This window comes from Eurosta solidaginis, chromosome X (genome assembly GCF_040869045.1).
Source record: "Eurosta solidaginis isolate ZX-2024a chromosome X, ASM4086904v1, whole genome shotgun sequence".
Classification (NCBI taxonomy): domain Eukaryota; kingdom Metazoa; phylum Arthropoda; class Insecta; order Diptera; family Tephritidae; genus Eurosta; species Eurosta solidaginis.
Window position 1 is genome coordinate 204,491,420 of NC_090324.1, and position 20,346 is coordinate 204,511,765.

The following is a 20,346-nucleotide window of genomic DNA, read 5'->3' on the forward strand; positions in this document are numbered from 1 at the left end:
TTTTTCGGATCGCAATTTACCTTGATTGTGTCGAATATAATTGAGTCGCTCCGTCTCCATCTTATTATACATATCAACTGCGTATTGTTGAAACACGCGTCGATATCGCAGAAGGTGATTGTCAATATCTCTTCGAATCATAAATCGGTAAGCATAAAAATTCATAGAAGAAACCTTTTTATTTGTCTCGGCACCTAAGAATTAACAAATTATGAAGTGCGACATGATAATGTTGCGATTACAATTTTTTTCCTAACCATTGGCGGGATCTATCATTTTGTATTGCAAGTGATATCCGTCTTCACCTCGGCAGAACATAAGCGGATATTGCAGTGCATCATATGATCCATGAGTCTCACTTATTCGCTGTAATGCATTTCCAGTCCGTCGTTTGACGAAGTCTTAAAAATTTGACGAGATCACTGTGTTCGTGTAACATTTATTGCAAATGCTGTACTATTTTTCTTTTTGTTGTACTGAAAACCGTACAACGCCGATTTACTACATCATGTGAATCTCCGATAAAGTATATTTCGAGATATTTGTGTTCTTGGTCTGAATGCGGCAAAAGAGATCCATCCAGATGAAAAACTTGCACATGAATCTATAGAATTTAAGGCAAATTCTATAATTATTGTCTTTTAATTGCAAGAAAAGTGGCAGATTGATCCCTACACAAAAATTTTGCATCATGCGTGATGTTCCATGTGTCTGCCCAATAAACACAAAGGCGAAGATAATATCGTCGCTAATCCGAGGCGATATCGCGAAATCAGAAAGCATTTTCCCGGACTCGCCGCGAATTCGAGGCGATATCGCGAAATTAGATTTTCTCAAACGCATTTTCTCGAACTATCCGCGAACTCGAGGCGATATTTCGAAATTAGATTTTATCGAATGCAATTTCTCGGACTCGGCGCGAATTCTAGGCGATATCGCGAAATAAAATTTTCTCGAATGCATTTTCTCGGATTCGCCGCGAACTCGAGGCGATATCGCGAAATTAGATTTTCTCAAACGCATTTTCTCGAACTATCCGCGAACTCGAGGCGATATTTCGAAAATAGATTTTATCGAATGCAATTTCTGGGACTCGCCGCCAACTCGAAACGATATCGCGGAATTAGATTTTCTCAAATGCATTTTCTCGGACTCTCCGCGAACTCGAGGCGATATCTCGAAATTAGATTTTCTCGGACTCGTCACGACAGTTATCCCTATTTTGCGACAACTGACGACAATTGATAAAAATCTCGAATCGTTAATGATAAAAACAGCGACTCAAGGACGATCCGAGAATGATCAAAATCACAATTCGCGGACGATATTAGAATGATAAAAATCGCGATTTAGGGACGATCCAAAAAAGTGGAAACTCTCGAATAGCTAATGATAAAAAACTGCGTGATAAGTGACACGCCTGGGAATTCTGGTTCGCCGAACACTCGCCTCGAAGTATCGCCGCGATAAAATTATCAGAAAATGCGAGCTCGCCGCGAACTTCAGGCGAGTCCGTTTTGTATATTGGGTTGCTATGTTTGGGCCGTGTGTGTATTATATAGTGTTGGTGTAATAGCATACACAGCTGTGGTTAGTGAAATTATCTTGAATGTTGGATTATAATTTTGCTCATTTAAAATTTCACCACCAAACGACGTCATTTGAAAACAGTCGTTAAAAATTTTGATGTGTTGCAAGAAATGGTTCGAATTAGGAAAGCAACTGGCGCAATGGCTCTGGTGGTGGAAGCAACTCTGGCAATTTAACATTTCCGCCCGCGCAATATAGCCCAGGTGGTTCCTTATAAAATTTAGTTGCATTGCAATACTGACAAACGTGAGAAATCTGACCAAATTGAACTGATGCCATGTAGTGAATGTTTGGATTATATCGAAAGGCTACACGTACAGCATCCAAAAGAAGATCTGGTTGCTGGCGATGCTGTCGTCCAGCATTAACACGTTGTGATCTTGTTTCTTCTCTTTGTCGAGCGCGAACTTCTCTTCCTCTCAATCGCTGTCGATCTCTGTAGGCTTCGTTAATCTCCTGTTACTATCGCTCACGAAATTCAGCCATTCTGACTCTAACTGATTGCCTTTCTATACTACGTTCCCTTTCCGTTTGACGCGTTGCATTGTTTCGACGATGTCTTGCTTGTTGAGTACGACCAAAATTTTTTGAAGATAAAGATGTTGCATGCGCGAACTTCAGTGGAAAGCAGCGCAGCAGTTTAACAAATTCTGCTGTGGTAAGTGGTGAATGTGACCTACTAGACTTTTGTGAGCCTTGCTTCACACTATTTTTCGTCCCTGCAATGTCTCTATGTTAATATTGTCTCTGGTATGACGATATAAGTTACTGTGACCTCTTCTTGGCATCTTAACAATGGTCAACTGTAAGTGTTGACTTTGCATATATGGCATATTAAATTTTCAGTAATCAATTACTTACCTCTAAGTTAGTCAAAAAAAATTGAGTAAACGAATAAAACAGTTACAATTATATTTTAGAAAGCAACTGCAAAATGAAGCATATCAGTGGAAGATATTTTCCAATGAAATTGAAATTAAGTTTTCGCCGATAAACAAAGGCAATAAACTCACCTCAAAGAAAAGAAAGAAATATCCCAATTGTTTTACTCAAATATTGATAACTCGCACATTCGCATTAATATTTTTCGCAAATACAAACTACAACTTTCTTACAGTCTGTAATTCTACAGAAAATTTTTAAGTGCACCTTTGTAACAATCTGCAAATGGTAGAACTAAAAAACCTCTTTATTCCACTTTGAAAAGGCTTACCCACTCGTATGAGTTTTGTTATTTGAACTTTGTGATTCTAATACTGAAGGATTTTATTTGTTATGACCTCTATGATCTAGGATGATATGCAAACGAATAAAACAGTTCCAATTATATTTTAGAAAAAAACTGCAAAATGAAGTAAATCAGTGGAAGATATTTTCCAATGAAATTGAGATAAAGTTTTCGCCGATAAACAAAGTCAATAAACTTACTTTTTTTGTCAAAGAAATATCACAATTTTTTTCACTCAAGTATTGAGAACACGCACATTCGCATTAATATTTTTCGCAAACACAAACTACAACTTTCCTACAGTCTGCAAATCTACAGAGTATTTTTAAATGCACTGTAACAATCTGCAATTGGTAGAACTAAAAAACCGCTTTATACCACTTTTAAAAAGGCTTACCTACTCGTATTAGTTTTGTTATTTGAAATTTGTGATTCTAAGAATGTAAGATTTTATTTGTTATGGCGTCTATGATCTAAGATGATATGCTGGGCTGACATCCACAAACATAAAATTTATTTTTTGTGTCCGAAATATCAATAATATCATTTAGAAATTAAAAATCCGCACAGCGTTTCAACGTAATCGCACAACAAATTATGAAATTTAAAAGAATAAAGTAAGGCTGCGTAACTCTATGCGATGTTGAGTTATTGAGTTGATACCGAGCCTGCCCCCAAATTCCAATTTTCGCTTAGCCAAAATTCCATCGCCAAAAATCTCTAAAACAAAATCAAATGCGCAGAAAAGCATACGATATTTAGTACCATCTATAGCAAATACCACCTAAGTAATAGGAGTTAGGCTGTTATCGCTTGTGACTACATGCTGCATACTTTTCTGCGCACTTAATTTTCTTTTAGATATTTTTGGCGATGGAATTTTAGCTTAGCGAAAGTTGGAATTTGGGAGATGATGTCACTGAAGTTAGCACACTGTTTCGTTATACCTTGGCGCAATGACGCCACTAACAGCAGTACCAATACAGACTCATCTTCGACATAACATCAATTCTCAACACTTCAAATCAATGCCGCCTGTAAAGCCAATAACTCTCCTGTGCTAATCTACTTAGTACTTAGTACTGGTATCATGATCTGGCGACATCTGTAATTCGGTAATCGGAAGTTGCTGTTAGTTAAAACTTCACCATAATGCCTCCAGTAACACTTCTGTAACGCCACCTACGACGGGTAATAAATAGCGTCATGAGCGGGCGACATCTGTCATTCGGTAGTCGAAAGTTCCTGCTAGTCATATAATGCCACCTACTAATATTATAGCAAAAGCGGGCGACATCTGTAATCGAGAGTTGCTGCTATTCAACACTCTAGCATGGGATTCATTAGCATGGTTAATCCCATACCCGCGAAGTAATGGCATGAAATATTGCTTGATAACATGTTTTGAACCTTCTTGTTACTTCTAGTCACCCAGTGGTATAAAAAATATTCTTCACGAATGCCCTTATCAACAGCTTTCGTTTGATATCCATATTGTATGAACACATTCTAGTTGTAGCCGCGTCCACGTTTTGGGCTACATTTCGAGACCTTAGTCACCCAGAGGTTTGAAAATTGTTCTGCAGTAAAGCACTCATCAACAGCTTTCATTTGATATCCATATTGTATAAACACATTCTGGTGGTACCCGGGTCCACGTTCTGGGCCCAAGACCCTAGCCACCCAGCGGTATGAAATATAGCCTATTCGGGTACCTAGATAATATACCTACAAAATTTTATAAAAGCCGGTCCAGTAGTTTCAAGTTTTAAGCATCTGAACATACACTCACCACAATTCATTTTTATACTCAGTTGAGCAGAGCTCACAGAGTATAATAACTTTGATTGGATAACGGTTGGTTGTACAGGTATAAAGGAATCGAGATAGATATAGACTTCCATATATCAAAATCATCAGTATCGAAAAAAAATTTGATAAAGCCATGTCCGTCCGTTAACACGATAACTTGAGTAAATTTCGAGGTATCTTGATGAAATTTGGTATGTAGGTTCCTGGGCATTCATCTCAGATCGCTGTATAAAATGAACGAAATCGGACTATAACCACGCCCACTTTTTCGATATCGAAAATTTAAAAAAACACAAAAAGTGCGATAATTCATTACCAAAGATGTATAAAGCGATGAAACTTGGTAATTGAGTTGAACTTATGACGCAGAATAGACAGCTTTTAAAATTTTGGACAATGGGCGTGGCACCGCCCACTTTTAAAAGAAGGTAATTTAAAAGTTTTGCAAGCTGTAATTTGGGAGTCGTTGAAGATATCATGATGAAATTTGGCAGGAACATTACTCCTATTACTGTATGTATGCTTAATAAAAATTTGTAAAATCGGAGAACGACCACGCCCACTTAAAAAAAAATTTTTTTAAAGTCAAATTTTAACAAAAAATTTAATATCTTTACAGTATATAAGTAAATTATGTCAATATTCAACTCCAGGAATGATATGGTGCAACAAAATACAAAAATAAAAGAAAATTTCAAAATGGGCGTGGCTCCGCCCTTTTTCATTTAATTTGCCTAGGATACTTTTAATGCCATAAGTCGAACAAAAATTTACCAACCCTTGTGAAATTTGGTAGGAGCTTAGATCCTAGGACAATAACCGTTTTCTGTGAAAAAGGGCGGAATCGGTGGAAGCCATGCCCAGTTGTTATACACAGTCGACCGTCTGTCCTTCCGCTCGGCCGTTAACACCATAACTTGAGCAAAAATCAATATATCTTTACTAAACTCAGTTCACGTACTTATCTGAACTCACTTTGTATTGGTGTAGAAAATGACCGAAATCCGACTATGACCACGCCCACTTTTTCGATTTCGAAAATTACGAAAAATTAAAAAAATGCCATAATTCTATACCAAATACGAAAAATGGATGAAACGTGCTAATTAGATTGGTTTATTGACGCAAAATATAACTTTAGAAAAAAACTTTGTAAAATGGGTGTGAAACCTACCATATTAAGTAGAAGAAAATGAAAAAGTTCTGCAGGGCGAAATCAAAAGCCCTTGGAATCATGGCAGGAATACTGTTCGTGGTATTACATATATAAATAAATTAGCGGTATCCGACAGATGACGTTCTGGGTTACCCTGGTCCACATTTTAGTCGATATCTCGAAAAAGCCTTCACATATACAACTGCCACCACTCCCTTTTAAACCCCTCATTAATACCTTTAATTTGATACCCATATCGTACAAACACATTATAGAGTCACCCTTGGTCCACCATTATGGCGATATCTAGTAGAGGCGTCCACCTATAGAACTAAGGCCCACTCCCTTTTAAAATACTCATTATCACCTTTCTTTTGATACCCATATTGTACAAACGCATTCTAGAGTCAACCCTGGTCCACCTTTATGGCGATATCTCGAAAAGGCGTCCACCTATAGAACTAAGGCCCACTCCCTTTTAAAATACTCATTAACACCTTTCATTTGATACCCATATCGTACAAACAAATTCCAGACTCACCCCTGGTTCACCTTTATGGTGATATCTCGAAAAGGCGTCCACCTATAGAACTATGGCCCACTCCCTTTTAAAATACTCATAACACCTTTCATTTGATACCCATATCGTACAAACAAATTCTAGAGTCACCCCTGGTTCACCTTTATGGTGATATCTCGAAAAGGCGTCCACCTATAGAACTAAGGCCCACTCCATTTTAAAATACTCACTAGCACCTTTCATCTGATACCCATATCGCACAAACAAATTCTAGAGCCACCCCTGGTCCACCTTTATGGCGATATAGAACTAAGCCCACGCCTTTTGAAATTCTCATTAACATCTTTCATTTGATACCAATATCGTAAAACCAAATTCTAGAGTCAGCCCTGGTCCACCTTTATGGCGATATCCCTAAATGGCGTCCACCTATAGAACTATGGCCCACTCCCTCTTAAAATACTCTTTAATACCTTCCATTTGATACACATGTCATACAAACACATTCGAGGGTTACCCTAGGTTCATTTTCCTATATGGTGATTTTCCCTTATTTTGTCTCCATAGCTCTCAGCTGAGTATGTAATATTCGAATACACCCGAACTTAGCCTTTCTTACTTGTTATATATATAGATTGTTTCTTATAAAAATAAGTACATAAATAAGAGAAATCAGAGAAGAGAAGTGTACGAAGATAGCCGCTAACAAGGCTATATCAAAAATTACAAAGCATTAAGGCACAAAGAAGAACCAAAATTCAAATTTCAAAACTTAGATAATATACATAGCTCAAACGTTAAAAGCAAAAATAAATATGAAGGAGCAATTAATATAAAGTATTTAGAGAATAATAATTCTTTAATATAATTACTAGTAAACTGCACTAAGAAGATCCAGAAGTATCTTTATTTAAATGCGGGAGAAGTTATGTTAGCCAATAATTTCCTCCTTGTTAACTAAATTGAATGTTAATGTTAATTTATTTGTTATGTAAAGTATACATCTATATCTATACTTAATTATATAAAAATGCTTATATGGGCAATGTTTGTAACAGCTATTCTCAAGAAGTACCAAACAGATTTTTATGATTATTTTATTTTAAAGAAAGTATTGACGCAAATAAGCACCCTGCGCTTTTAATTTTTTCCATTTTCACAAACTAAGGCCCTTTATTTTTAGGATAAAGTTGATGAAAACCCCCAAATAATGCAAGCACACAACTTTTCTATGACCACACTCAAGCTACAGCAGGCCAACAAAAACAACTTTGTGTTTGTGAGGAGATACATATACTCACAGCCAAAGAGAGTGTGTCATTTTGATCTTGGCAAATGCAAGAGTTTTTTGCTCGCACCGAGCTGATGTACATATATAAAATGAACATTGTACATACATATGGAAGCTAGCGCAAATCAAGGAACGTACATATGTATCTCTTTTTCAAACTTTTCAACATTGCCTAAAAAAATATAAGGACAAGTGTGTGATTTTATTGGATGTTTATTACCACCGCCCAACATGGTTCCAAAATTTTTACAAATATATTTTTCTTCCCAAGAGGAGCAGCTTTCGTTGCGCTAAAATGCTGCACCAACTCTTCAAACATATATTTTGAAATTAATTCAAGAAATGCTTGAAAATAATGTGTATGTTCGAAGTTTTATGACTTCTATGGAGGGTATGCCATCTAATTCGAATAACTATGGGGTTGTAATCCATGCCGGCAAACGCCCTATTAATGTACACCGTGGTCGTTATAATTCCCGACTACAGGCGAGGACGCAGTATTGATAGTTGACGAAAATGCTGGTCCCCGCGATATTATCCTACAGTCCCGCGATAACACTATCCAGCGTGTGTCAGAAATTCATCCTGCATATGACACCTTGCAATACTATATCACATTTTTAAATGGTGAAGACGGTTACAGCATAAATATACTGCGAGCTTCTCCAAACAGTGGGGCACCTAACCCACAAAAACAGTTTCATATATGCAATTTTATGCATATAAAATTATGATTAGAGAAAATATTTTTAATGCGCTTCATAGATATGGATATCTCTTTTACCAATACTGTGTAGACATGGTTGCTAAAATGATGATCACAAGGTTGAATTTTATAAGAGCACACCAACAAACGTTGCGTGCAGATAATTATATACATCTAAGGAATGCTGTTAACGAGGATTGCTATCCTGAAAATATTGGTCAGTTAGTAATTTTGCCGCCTTCATTTACTGGATCGCCTCGATATTTGCATTAACTTATACAAGACGCCCTCTTATATGTGCGTCATTATGGAAGGCCTGACTTATTTATAACATTCACATGCAATCCAGAGTGGAGTGAAATCAAAAACAAATTGTTTCCTAATCAACGACCAAGTGAGCGCCATGACATTGTGTCAATAGTATTCCATATCAAACTACACCAACTCATGAGTTTAATTACAAAACAAGATATTTTTGGAAAAGTTAGATGTCATATGTTTACTGTTGAATGGCAAAAGCGAGGTTTACCTCACGCGCACATGTATTTTAATTTGGCTAGTAGATAAAATTCTTCCCAATTAAAGACGAAGATCCGATGTTGTATGATATAATTACTAAAAATGTGATCCACCGCCCATGTGGGGTTAATAATTTATCATCGCCCTGCATGTTGAATGGACGATGCTCAAAACGATACGCACGCGAGCTCCAAGATGGATATCCAAAATATATACGAAGGTCTTCAGCGGATGGTGGCTATACCCATGCACTTACAAATGGACAACCGATGGATCGCTCCATATTGCCCCGTTTTTTCCAGATGTTTCTCCGCTCACAAAAATGTAGAGTACTGTCATTCAGTGAAGCAATAAAATACATTTGTAAGTATGTCAATAAAGGTACCGACATTTTTCGCTCGAGGTAATAAGGACGAAGTGGAAAATTTTTTGAATGGCAGATATTTCAGCACATCAGAAGGTATTTGGAGATTACTGGGATTTTCTATTCATGAGCAATTCCCAACGGTTGTACATCTATCTGTTCACTTAGAAAATGGACAAAGGGTTTATGGTACTGCAGGAACCACTACAAACCACTTTGACAGCATATTTTCCCCTTTGTTCAGTTGACGGTTTTGCAAAGACTTTTTTTTACTCCGAAGTACCCACCTATTGCACTTGGACTAATACAATTACAATTAATAAGTCGCAAGGGCAAACATTTAGTTATGTTGGCGTAGACCTTCGTAGTGAAGTGCTCACGGTCAACTGTATGTGGCTATTTCAGGAACTGGTTCCCCACAGAACCAAAGTTTTCTCATTCCTAGAAATGATAATAAAACAAAGAAAGTTATATTCCCGGAAGTTTTTAATTAATGAAAAAAATTTTCTTATTTTATGTATTAATTTTTTACGTTCTACAATCCAATTTTGAATGCTGAGTGGAATAGCACCCTATTCAAAATTCTTGTCAAAAACGTCCTACCTGAGAATTTGACTCAAAAATGCCCTTACGCAAACTTTGATTGAAGAACGCCCTATTTCAAAATTTGTTTCATCTCGGTATAAATTCAATACATTTTGAGCTGAGATAAATTCTGAGATAGGGCGTTCTTCTATCAAATTCTGAGATAGTGCGTTTTCGAAATAAAAATTTTGATGTAGGGTGTTTTTAATAAGAGTTTTAAGGTGGGGCCTTTTTTGAAAAGCGTTTTGAATTAGAGTGATATTAGACTCAGCAGTCGATTTACTTAAGTACCTAATGTTATTTGAATTGTTATCTTTTTACGTTTTCTTTCAAAGTTTTTCATTAATAAATCGTTTATAAGGCTAACGAATTTAAAGGTGTTTGCATTTCATACAACAGAGGGTATTACCAGGGCGATGGAGAGGGGGATGGGGGCAGGGGGGCTCAGCCAGGGCAATTACCCTGGGGCCCGGAAGGTTTTTGGGGGCCCGGTAAGGCAAAGCAGTATTGACAGTACTCTAACTAGGATGTCATAGATACATACATATTTTGTTGCTACAAAAAATTCTTTTAAAATTGAAAATCACTTAACTAACATCATAAGCATCCGATCAAATACTATGGGGCATAGTCATAGTATGAATAAAATGTGATTTTAAGTTAGATAAATATTTTTGACACAATTTTATCAGCGCTATCTGTCAAAAATGCTTAAACTAACTTAAAATCACATTTTATTTCGACTTCCCAGCGACTTAAGTGGTCGCCATTTCCTTCAAATCAAACTCCATACTGCTCTAAAAAAACAGAGCAAAATAAAGCGTGATTGGCTCGTTTGGAGTGCAACAAAAGAAACGCTTTTCGTTTTCCATGCCGGCTTTTCAGCAAAACTTCCGAAAATACCCGATCAGATTTGACAAAGTCTTCAGGTTATTCTAAAGAGAAAGGTTGGAAGAGGTTACACGACAGAATTCCTGAACATGAAAATAGTCAAAATTATAAAACTTGCTATATAGAGTGGCGCCAATATGAAGTGAGAATTCGAAATGCAAGTTCAGTGGATTTTCTCTTAGCGGAAACCCTTAAAAATGAAGCAGCTCGCTGGAGAGAGATACTTCACAGAATTCTTGATGTTGTTTTATTTCTTGGAGAAAAAGGATTGGCATTTAGAGGGGATAATTCATTGATCGGAAATCCAAGAAATGGAAACTTTCTTGGTATTTTGGAACTGATCAGCAATTATAACCCCATATTTAATCAACATTTGGAGAAGGTGAGGGAATCTCAAACGAAAAATAATCGTCTACAAGCACATTATTTGTCTGCTGGAATACAAAATGAGTTCATAGAAATCTGTACAAATCAAGTAATTAGAAAGATAGAAATCGAGAGAAATTCCGTCAAGTATTACACAGTAATAGTGGATGCAGCCCCTGATTCGGAGCATATTGAGCAGACTGTTTTTATATTGCGTTATGTTTTATTAAACAGGACTCCGGAAAAAGGAAAATCCAAAAACGCTTCTTAGAGTTTGTCGATTATAACGCAAAAACAGGAGAAGCTATCGCTGAGCTGATCCGCAGCACTCTAAAAAAGCACAATATTGCACTGAATGACTGCCGTGGGGAAGGATATGATAATGGCAGTAATATGAGCTGTCATTACAAAGGAGCGCAGTCATATCCTGAGAGATAACTCCCTGGCAATATTTGCACCTTGTGCTTGTCATAGTTTAAATTTATGTGGAGTGCAAGCTGCTGAATGTTGTGCAGAAGTCATCACAATTTTCGGTATTATGCAGAAATTTTATAATATCTTTAGCGCAAGCCCTCAGAGATGAGAATTTCTCAAGCATGTCACAAACACGATGGTCTGCTCATGTGGATAGTGTGAAACCTCTCGCAACTCACATTCCACAAATATTGAAAGCTATTGATGAAATCAAGCTTTTGAATCTGAGTTCAGAAACAGTAACGGATTTGAAAGGTATTGAAGCATATATGGGGAAATTTGAGTGTATCCTCTTAGCCTACATTTGGCTCAAAGTGTTGATGGTAATCAACCATCGAAATCTGGTACTGCAAGCTAGAAATGCCACACTGGACTTGGAAACACAAAATATACGTAGCCTGGTTGATGAGTTGAAGAAGTTCAAGGATAAATGGTCGATCATACTTTGAGAATGTAAGGTTCTGGCAGGGAGTATAGGAGTTGCGAATACCTTCGCAGAGAAAAGAAGGAAGATAAGAAAGCGCCAGTTCGATGAATTACCTGGCGAATCACCTGAGTGTGATTCCGAAACTCAATTCAAAAAGCGAGTTTTTTACCTTCTTTTGAATTGCTTGATGGTAACATGACAAGACGTTTCGAAGCCGTAAATTACATTGCGATTAAATTTAGTTTTTTGTGGAAGTATGAGGATCTGACGGAAGAAGAGCGCAGAGAAAAGGCAGCGGCATTCTGCACGATTTATGGTATCGATATTTCTACGGATGTCATAGATGAAATCATTCATCTCAAAGCCATCCACTTAGCAAATTTGGGATGTGATTCGCTGCTGCCATAGCAGCTTCTGAACAAATTTCATGACTTGAAGATGGAAGTATTATTTCCGAACATCTGCATAGCATTAAGAATAATTTGCGCACTTCCAGTCAGTGTGGCTGAAGGGGAGCGTTCTTTTAGTCTATTGTCCCACGTGAAAAATTTTTTACGTTCTACTATGAGCCAAAACCGCTTGACAAGCCTTGGAACATTGGCGTTGGAGTCCAGCCTTGCTCGCAGCATTAGTTTTGAAAAGGTAATTTTCATATTTGCAGACCAAAAAGCACCGAAGGTTTTCCTAGGCTGATTCAAGCTCTTAAAATGTACATATTTAGAAAAAGTGAATGTAAGTAAATCAAACAATGAAATCTAACATTTCATTTATGTAAGTGCTCCAGTAAATCTTATTTTATATGAAATAAAACTGACAATGTGAATTGAAAAATTTATGTATGTTATGTTATTTTTTTTACTGGATTGAGTTTATTTTTTAGGGGGGCCCGTAAACGCGAACTGTCCCAGGGGCCCGGCCCGGCTCTCTGCTGCCCTGGGTATTGCACTATTACCTTAGTAGCAGAAAAAATACATGACATATGTATGTGTATCTCTTCTTTTAAACTATACCCAAATAGCAAAAACTCAATAGAATTACTTTGTGCGGCGTGGCGGAGAAAGCCGGGTACTTGCTAGTATAATCTATAGTCCTTAAATCAATTGAAGGAGTAAGTACCTACTCCAGAGCCGGCCAAAAGTTGCACATTGTGCAATTTGAGTTCGTATTTTCACACAGACACTAACGATGTGCGATCACGATCGTTTGCTTTCGCTTGTCACTCACTAAAATCAACAGTGAATGCAAAAGGAAAAGTCCGTGCTACTATTTGGGCACATAATAAAAACAATATGCTGCAATGTTAAAGTGACTTTTAATACGGTGTAAGTAGTATCATTAAGTTCCTTTGAACATACATATTAATATCGTCAATTTAAATATTAATAATTAATTAATTATTAATAAATATTGACAATTTAATATAAGTAACTTTTTATACGTTTCACTTAGTTTTATTAATTTGTATACATTTTTTTTATTGAATAACTTTATGTTTTGAAAACATATATTTCTGTCTTTACACTTACTTTGTTTTATAGTTCTTTCTCAATGAAAAAGTGATTTTTTTAAGTAAATTTTGCATTAAAGAAACACCATACCTTCTTTTATAAAAAAGTTGTATCTGGCTAGCTCGACCTCCGTGTTCTTAGTTATTCATATAAGTAAATATTGTTAGGATTAGCTTGAAATCAAATAAACAGAGTCCTTTTTAATTTTGAACTTCACAGTCCACATTTTCTTTTAGCACACTGTGGGGGAGTTGTCACTCAATTTTTAGACACACTTATGCAATTGTTTTAGTATTTGTGTGGCCGGCTCTGACCTACTCAATAAAGATGTTAAAACTAAAATCGTGTTTACTTAAAAAGTAAGATCGTCACTCGCGCGCAAACTTGGTTTGAGAGAGAGAGAGAGGCAGAGAGAGGAGTGAATAAAAGGATAGAGAATATGGGGAGAGTGGGGGAGGGAGAGTAAGAATAAAAACTTCCTAAAAGTTATGCAAATTTACAAAAGTTAGTGTAGAAAAACGTCTTCCGGGTCTGTTAGTCCATAATATAGAAATTAATCGCTGCTAAGCTCAAAACCAGAGAATGGTTGGATCGATTTAGCTATTTCTCTTCTTAGAATATTCTTTGAAATCGCTTGAAATCGATCTCTTAGAAAGAGAAAAATTCTTTCCGAGAAGTTGACTAGAGACCGATCCATTCGAACGAATTCTATTCACGGTTAGATTTGCCTGAAATTTGGTATATAGGTAGACCTTTGCCTAGATAAAGAATTACGATTCTTTTTTCCGGGAAGTGGACCAGGGACCGCTCTATACGAACAAATTCTATTAATCGTTTAATTTACCTAAAATTTGGTATATTGGTAGAACTTTACCTAGATTAGTACTCACGAAACCTTTTTTCCGGAAACTGGCCAAGGGACCAACTGGGAAAAACGTCTTCCGGGTCTGTTAGTCCATAATATTGAAATGAGTCGCTGCTAAGCTCAAAACTCGAGAATGGTTGGATCGATTTAGCTATTTCTCTTCCTAGAATAATCCTTGAATTACGAGGATGATTCTTACGCAGAGAAAAATTCTTTCCGAGAAGTTGACTAGAGACCGATCCATTCGAACGAATTCTATTTACGGTTAGATTTGCCTGAAATTTAGTATATAGGTCGGCCATTGCCTAGATAAGGAATTACGATTCTTTTTTTCCGGGAAGTGGACCAGCGATCGCTCTATACGAACAAATTCTATTAATCGTTTAATTTACCTAAAATTTGGTATATTGGTAGAAGTTTGCCTAGATTAGTACTTACGAAACTTTTTCCCGGAAAATGGACAAGGGACCAACTGGGAGTGGGATTGGAACTGGAACTAGAACTGTAACTGTATTTGGGACTGGGATTGTGAATGGCCAAACATACGTGACGCTTATAAAAAAGAAGTACAGGACCGCGGAATTTACCTCACAAATAAGTATGAATGCCGACCAAATAAACAACCAGTAGGTTCACCGACAATAACGAACAAGGTAGCCGAATACATACACTTAAACTTATTTTTTATGAGCAATAATATCGTAACGAATTTATGGAAATTCCGCCTATTTGATACCTTCTGCTTACGTTCGTATTGCTAAACTGTTGAATAAAACACTCCAATATTCTGTATTAAAAAATGGTCTTTATTAGACTACTTTGAAGGTACTTCGCAATTAAACTTCACTTCGCAACTGATAGCGTGCTTAAATCAAACTGATCACGGACTACTCAGCGTCTGCTGCTTTTATACTCTCTGCCTAGATGTCTATACGTTTCTTTTTCTAGGATCCTCTACCTGGTCACCAGCCATGCGCGTATATTTTTAGTGTCTAACCATATGCGTGTGTATATGTGAGCTAAGTAGTAGCTGTAGCTGATGATGACATGAGTTAGTGAGTATCTCTCTGCTGCTTGTATGTATGGGTGTACATGATGATTAATTTGTTTACGTACATACAAGTGTGGCAGCTTGCTTTATTGTTGTTGTGGCTTTATTTACTTAGTATCGGATTAGTGATGTGAGTGCCACTTAGTGTTACTAATATTCGTCACACTGCCCTCCACCTAAGTATGATCGTCCCGATCAGACAAATCTCTCAATCTAACTGCTGCTGGCCTCTCCAAATGAAAAATCCTTCTATTTCATGGTTTCCCAATTGTTTGTATGCGGTAGATGACATCACTGATCCTCTTCACTCGCAACTCTGCACGTGCCTTCCCAACTGCACCAAAACTTGGATGTACCACCTTTCCGCCGGTGAGGGTTGTATAGCAGTACCAAATCTCACTCCAAGTAACTTTCCGAATTATTGATCTTGTCGTACTTGGGTTTCATCCTCCTACTCATTATCCTGGACCGTTCCCTCACACTCTGTTGTTTGGCCAATGAACTACTTCGTAGAGCTTGCGCTTGACGGATTGGCTTCGCATACACATTATCGTTCCGACGTTTCACAACAGTAGTGCGCCCTGGCTTGAAACCACCTTTACATTCTTTCCGGGAAATTCTGTCCTTTGTTTTAGTGCATCCATTAGGGTTTGTCAAAGCCAGTGTTTTTCTCGCGAGTACCTTGGGTTTTGATTTGTTTGGACAATTCGTTTCATCAACCTTTGCTCGATTTACTTTCTTTGATTTTTGTTGTCTCTGTTGAATCTCCTCCACCAGCACTCGCTTACTGCTGAACCCTTTCTGCAAACTGAAAGTAAGTGGTATATCCTGTTTCTTATAGCGCCTAATCCTTCTCTGCATATCGACCCTTATGTCGTGGTCAACTAAGTAGTCCACTCCCAATATGACTTCATCAACAATCTCTGCCACAACGAATTTGTGTATAATCGTGACCTTTCTAATTAAGACCTCCTCGAACTTGGTTATACTCGCCAGTGACCGTACGCAATCTTGCGGTTTTACTCTCCTGTTGACCAGTCAGATCGGATTAAGGAATGAGATGCGCCCGTATCTACAGTCAGTACACGCTCCTTGCCATCCACATTTCCTTTGACGGTAAGACTGCTCGATTTCCTTCCAACTTGCGAGATATGTATCACACGACATTCAATAGCTGGGAGAACTTCTCGATATTTACATCTGACTCGCTCTTGCTTATCTCTTCCAGCTTTGCGTTTACGACCAACCAAGTTGGAACTACCATGACCGGTGCTGCAGTGACGTGCAATGTGATTTGGGTTACCGCACTTGAAACACTTCATAACTCCGGCATTTTTCTGTTTGTAATCCCTTCAGTGCTTCCAAAATTGTGTCTACCCAATCTGGCCTTTTCACTTCCACGCGATGAGCTTTGTATGCGGGCTCACTCAAAAGTGACGCTGTTTGCTGAGTCAGTGCATGGGATACCGTTTCAGCAAATATTGGCTTTGGGTTCGCATATGTAGCTCGTTTCATTTCGACATCGCATATTCCATTTATAAAGCTCTGAATTTTAACCCTCTCGGTATATCCACTCCACTCCTGCAAAGTCTCATTCGCTTTTTGGTAACGGTTTTGCAACTCAATTTGGTATATCTGTTTTCTATGCTCACTTCCATAACGACTCTCGACAGCGGCCGTCAATGCTTCATAACTGTTCTGTTCGTACTCTGGAATATGAAATATGAGATTTATTTTTAGTTTTTTGCTGACATGAGTCCAGTTGATAATAAAGTAATCGTTTTCTTTTCTAAATCGACTAATTCTATTTGCACGGTAAATTATCTTAATAATCTCTTAATCTCAAATGCAGCATCGTTTTCAGTTTTTTGTGTGAGTTATTAACAAACATTCGTTAGGTAAAGAGCAGTGTGCCTATTTGTAAAGTAAAATTGAACATGTTTATAATCCAGACAGAACTCTACATAGAGTACCCTACATCTACCGGTTGTTTATTATCAATCTAAATAATTCGATACATACAAAAATGTACTTGTGACACTCTACAAAGAAACGGCTCATCTGTATGGTTATGCGCTATTATTAAAAATACTTTAATATTGTTTCACCTGATTCACCAAAAAAGCTAAATAAAATTTGTTTTAATTAAAAAAAAAAAGCTAAAAGTTTAAGGCAACTTTTCAATCGTTTTATTTACTTTCTTTCATAATAACATAACAACAGCTACATAAACATAACAACAGCTACATACACACATACATACAAGCAGCAGAGAGATAGATACTCCCAAACGCAAGTCATCATCAGCAAAGTCGCGAAGTCGTACTCACATATTTACACGCGCATATGGTTAGACACTACAAAGAGGTAAATGAACTAGAGTGCCATTCCGGTTTAGCGGTCAAAACAAATCTGAATCGTTATTGGTATTTCTATACATTTTTATGCATCTTTTGCTTACAAATTATTTACTTTATTTTCTTATTCTATTCTTAGCTTAATCTGCGCCCTCTGTAATGCATGCAGATGTTCATATGGGAATTTGGCAACGTCATCATTTTCCGCGAATATTAGTTCACTAGCTTTGAGCAGTGAACAGAATATGTAGGAAGACCAACTTAAGTGTGGTTATGTTTCATTATGTCGAAACAGAAGCGCATACTCAAAAATGCATTGTTTAGTCTGGTGTCCGAGTGTGGATAAAATTATATGCTGTGGGAATGTGGCACATGGTATTAGCGTTAACCGTTGTTAACTACTCCCCCCCCCCTTAGAGAAAAGTCGTCCTCGGCTTTTTTAAGTGTTTGCTGAAGAGATTTAATTGCTTCACTTAGGCTTTTTTCTCTTAATTTTTTTGCCATCGAGATATGATTTTAAAAATTATCAAAATAAATGCAATGACAATTACTGACGAGAAGAGTAAATTGTATATTGAGACATGCAATGTAATTCTCTTTCTAAGGCCTTCTATATAGATAAGGTTCTTGAAATGAAGTTCTTGAAGAACGGGCAAGAAAGGTTTTTTATGTGCTCTGTGATATAGAGTTAATGATGCCAATGGAGTTTCTGGGTTAACGAAAATTCATTGTTCCTTGTTTATGAATAGCGTTTGGTTAATTGTGACAGAGTCTTTGAATGTTACAAGGTAGGTACCATTAATTTGGGTTGGTTGCTTGTTGGAAATTGATGGTTGCAATCGCGTTATATATAATGAGGACACCGTCATTGACTTCTGTTATTGGCTGTAAGTATGCCGTTACCTCGGAGCAGTTTGCTTCGTAAGTATTTAAAAGGTTTTTGAGACAGTGAATACTTTCTTTAAGTTCTTTAAGATCTTGGCAAAAAATTGTACCACTTTGTTTGTTTTGGCATTTTGCGGCTAAACTAAATTCGAAATCTATTATTTTCTTGTTATGGGAAACCGGATAGATAGAGGTTGCATTACAGAGATCTCGAATAATAGGAAATCTGACATAGTAAATAATGATATTGTTTTGCTGAACTATCTTAAATTTACTGTTAATTAATATATCATTAATGCCTACACTAAAATTTTCATTATTAAAGATAAAGTGTATTTCATTATTGTCTAAAATTACTGGATTTATAATATTTGCCTTGGCTAGTGCTATTGACAATGCCGTATTTTCTAAATCTTCAATAATTGCTCTTGTTCTGCTACTTGCTAGTTGAAATAGATTTAGTGCTTGACTTTCAGAAAATTTCTTGGTGAAACTTAGTTTGTTTACTGCGTCCGTAAGTTTGTTTATTGGTTCTTGTATTTTAGTATTTATTACCATTTGGTCGTCATTATTTTGTAATATTATTTCCGTTTTAGTCCTAAGTTCGTTAAAGTCGTCGAAGTCAGGGGTACCGGCAATAACTTTTAATGCCGTGCCCAAAAAATTTGGGCTGAACGAGTGTCGGTGATGAATTGTAATTGTGTTCAAAAGTCGATCTATTTTTTCTAGGTCAACTTCCAAAAGTTTTTTCAAGGAAGTCTGTGGGATATACGTCAGTAGATTTTCCATCTCTTGTTGAAGTTGTTGATATTTTGTTAAGTTGGTCCAGTGTACCAAAGGAGTGTAGTCCTCGAAAATCGCGACACGGCCTTCTGTAATGGGGATGTATTTTGTTGTGGAATAGTTTATTATCTCGCTGAAAGCCTCCGCAATAAACAAAACGCTGAAAAACAGAAACCGAAATCGGCTATGTTATTCTTCACACTTCTCCCTTTGCGCCTATCCTTCTCTAACGTAAATTGTTTTTGTGAACCTTCCTACTGTCTATTAAGACCGCACTCCCTAGGTCTTTTTGCACCTTCTTCTCCACGAAAACCTTATCAAATTTATTACCCAATCTTTTGTTTCTTCTCACGAACAACACCTCACCCTCGTCAAAATTTCTTTTGTTTGCTACTGCACTATGCCTACGCCTTAACAGTTTCTCCTGAGCTGCCTTCAGTTTATCATTTATTTTATTTAGTCTCGCGTGATCGAAGTCATTAATTATATCAATTTATTTTGCCCCTGTGACAGAATGAAAAGTCTCATTATATTTTAGCGTGGCTATCAGAGTCAAATCAATTGTATCCGAAATTTCCTGTTGAACCCTGACGCAACGCGCAATCTCCATTAAGGTCGAATGGAACCGTTCCACTTGCCCACTGCTCTTGCTATGAAGAGGTGGTACAAAGAACTGCTCGGCATCAAAGTAATTTTTCAATAGACTTTCAATAGCATTTGCCAGAAAAGCTTTTTCGTTGTCTGAAACTATTAGTTTGGTTTTTTTGTACCTACTTAGCATCTGAAAGAGAGCATTTTTAATATCAATGAGATTTCTTGATGCAATCGGAATCACGGTCGCAAACTTTGAGAACTTATCGATAGAAGTCAAGAAATGTTGCTTGTCCGTGGAAAAAAAATCAATATGCAATATTTGTCCGGGATATTCGGGAATAGGAGTTTCTCCAATAATAGTGTCAGCGGGTTTC

At 37.0% G+C, this 20,346-nt stretch overlaps 1 protein-coding gene and 1 pseudogene across 1 annotated transcript in view; both read right to left on the reverse strand.

Moving 5' to 3' along the window:
- Positions 1–20,346, reverse strand: part of Gat (GABA transporter) — a 1,840,468-nt gene that overhangs the window by 267,703 nt on the left and 1,552,419 nt on the right. The gene's annotated exons all lie outside the window — the stretch shown is intronic.
- LOC137234759 (uncharacterized) lies at positions 440–19,153 on the reverse strand (annotated as a pseudogene).